Source organism: Mastomys coucha, unplaced genomic scaffold, assembly GCF_008632895.1.
Source record: "Mastomys coucha isolate ucsf_1 unplaced genomic scaffold, UCSF_Mcou_1 pScaffold6, whole genome shotgun sequence".
Classification (NCBI taxonomy): Eukaryota; Metazoa; Chordata; class Mammalia; order Rodentia; family Muridae; genus Mastomys; species Mastomys coucha.
In genome coordinates, this window is record NW_022196912.1 from 24,494,883 (window position 1) to 24,497,956 (window position 3,074).

The window sequence follows — 3,074 nt, forward strand, 5'->3', positions numbered from 1 at the left end:
ACCCAGGAACCCTGAAGACCCCTTGGAGGTATGTTTGTATGAGTGTGGTGTGTGTCTGAGGTGTGCAGCGCCGCTGTTCTGCAGATCTCTGTGATTTTGAGGTCAGCCTGGTTTACAGAGAAAGTTCTAGTGGACCGAATGACCAGGCCATTCTGATGAAGCTAAGTAAGGCCAAAACAAAAATAACTGGTGGTCACAATGACGTTAAAGTCCACGTAAACAAGATTAGCAATTCTTGGAAGAACCCCCCAAGCCCCCTTGTGGTGAATTTCGAAAAAGACCACAAACTGTCACCTTAACCTTGCTGATGACAATCCCTCTACCACCTAGTTACTCAGCCCCTTCCCAGGGACTTTTTCAAGGCCAGGGGCAAAGCTGGATAGGGAAGTTGGCTGACTAAGCCAAGAACAGCCCCCTGAGCAAACCAACCAATGCCTGATGAGATCCTTTGTCCTGTGTTCCACCAACCAGAGTAAGCCAGCTAGCCCTGTTGCACAAATCTGCCCTCTGTAAAATATAAAAGATGTGTGCTTTCTGAGTTCGAGGTTGACACCATCCCCCTTCCCGCCCCCTCCCCCCCATGAGGATGGGCTACCCCACTTACGTGGATCAATAAGCCTCATGTTATTGCAACGATCTATGGTCAATCTGTGTTCTCTGGATTGAGCCAAGTTTATAATAGGGTCACCCAGTACGGTGTGAAGTCTTAAGTCTGGGCACAGACACAGGATACGATGATGGAGGCTCAGCTACAAACAAAGGATGTGTCCAATAAGAAAAGCACAGGCCGTTTTTTCTTTCCTATTAGACAAAGTTGATAGATGAATGGAAAAAAGAAATCCAAGGTGAAACCCAGGGGCTGAGCATGTGGTTTAGCTGGCAGAGTGCTCACCCAGTAGGCATGAGGCTCTGGGCTTGATCCCAGACACCACTGTAAGCTCAGCACTTGAGAAGAGGAGGCAGGAGGATTAGGAAGAGGTCAAGATGCTCAGCTACTGGACTGAAGGCAAGCTCAGTGGTTAAAAGCACTGGTTGCGTCTTACTCCTGCTTTTCTACCTTGCTTCTTCCCCCTTTCTTCCCCCCTCTCTCCCCATTCCCTTCCCCCCTCTCTCCATGTGGTCATGCCAGCCCCTACTTCTCTACTCTCTCTTTCTCTCTGCCTTTTTCTGCCTCTGCTACCCTCTTAACTCCCCTCCCCATGTCCTAAATAAACTCTATTCTATACTAAAAAAAAAAGAAAAAAAAAAAAAAAAAAAAAAAAAAAAAAAGCACTTATTGCTCTGGCAGACCTGGGTTTGATGCTGAGCACCGAGAAGCATCTGTAAGTCCAATCCCATGGCATCCGATGCTCTCTTTGAGCCTCTTCCAGCATCAGGCATGCACATGATGGCAAAACACTAATAAACAAAATAATAATAATAATAATAATAATGATAATAATAATAAAATGCATAAATTTAAAAGTAGTCATTAGCTACATGGTGAATTTGAGGCCAGGCTGGGCTACAAGAGACACTATCACAAAAATAAATGAATAATAAATAAATAAATAAATGCAGGCAAATGTGATGGCAGTGAATTGGAATAGGAGATGTTGTTGGCATGTGCTATCTACATATAGAAATGAATAGAAATATATATACATATGCACATATAGAAATGAATAAGAGGTAAAGGTAACTCTTGGGAGTGCCTTGGGACAGTGGCACTCCAATAACAATAAGCACTTTATGTTCTAGATATTTGGTTTCTCAATACTATTGACAACTAAAAAACAACAAAAACAAAAAACAAAAAAAATTCCCAAAGCTGGACATGTTGGTGCACACTTTTAATCCCAGCAGGTAGATCTCTAAATTCAGCCTAATCTACAGAGCTAGTTTGAGGTCAGCCAGGGTTACACAGAGAGACCTAGTCTCAAAAAAATGACAGTTGCTTGCAGAAATAGATTATTTTAGGGCTGGAGGCCAAGTACGAGCTGTTCCAGAAATATCTTATGCAGGAAAGTCAAGTATTTCTCAATGATTGATAAGATCATCTCAAAGGGACAGAAAAGCCGACTGGCAAAATCTGGGGCAATCTAAGCCTTACAATGATAGGACTCAGGGCTGGGGGTGTAACTTAGATGATAGAGTGCTTGCCTAGGACAGACACGTGAAGCCCTGGTTTGGTTCCTAGCACCACATAAAATCAGGTATGGTGCCAGACATTGATTTTGCAAACCTTTAATCCCAGCACTTGAGAGGCAGAGGCAGGCAGATCTCTGTGAATTTGAGGTCAGCCTGGTCTATGAAGTGAGTTCCAGGACAGCCAGGGCTACACAGAGAAACCCGGATGTAAAAAAAACCAAAACCAAAACCAAAACCAAACAATAACAAAACCCCAGATGTGGTGATTCACACTTGTAATAGCAGAGAAATGGCTAGAACTGGCTGGATTCTAACTGATTAAATAAGCAAACTGTTAACTCTGAGTTCATACAGACAACAGGAAGGGGAAATCAGAAATTGATAAAGAACATCATATCTACATAGTTTGCACTGCCTTCCTCTGTAGACTGGGAAGATGGCTCAGTCAGTAAGTAACTGCAGCTGCACAGACATGAGGGCTTGAGTTCCGAGCCCCAGAACCCTTGTAAAAGCCGAATAGGGCAGTATGCTTCTGTAAGCCCACAACCACAGGGGTGGGGTGTCACTGACAGGCAGATGCCTGGGTGTCACTGACAGGCAGATTCCTGGTTGCCTAGCTGAACTGATGAAGTGGGGTGGTGGATGGAGAGGGTGGAGAGGGAGAGAGTAAAGAGGAGGGGAAGGGGAAGAGGGGGAGGGGAGGGGGAAGAGAGAAATAGGGGGGAGGGAGGGAAGGAGGGAGGGAGTAGCAAGTTTCAGGTCACCTGGAGCTACTCCTCCCCCACCCAATACCCCAAAATAAGGTAGGGAGTGTCACGGATTGGGGTTTCTTGTGGGGTCCCTTGTTCCGCGGGACAATGGGTTCTGGCCAGGAGTGCACGGGATTCGGCTTTGACAAATAGACACTACACAAGAAGTGTTCTATCTGAATGTATTTCTCAAAA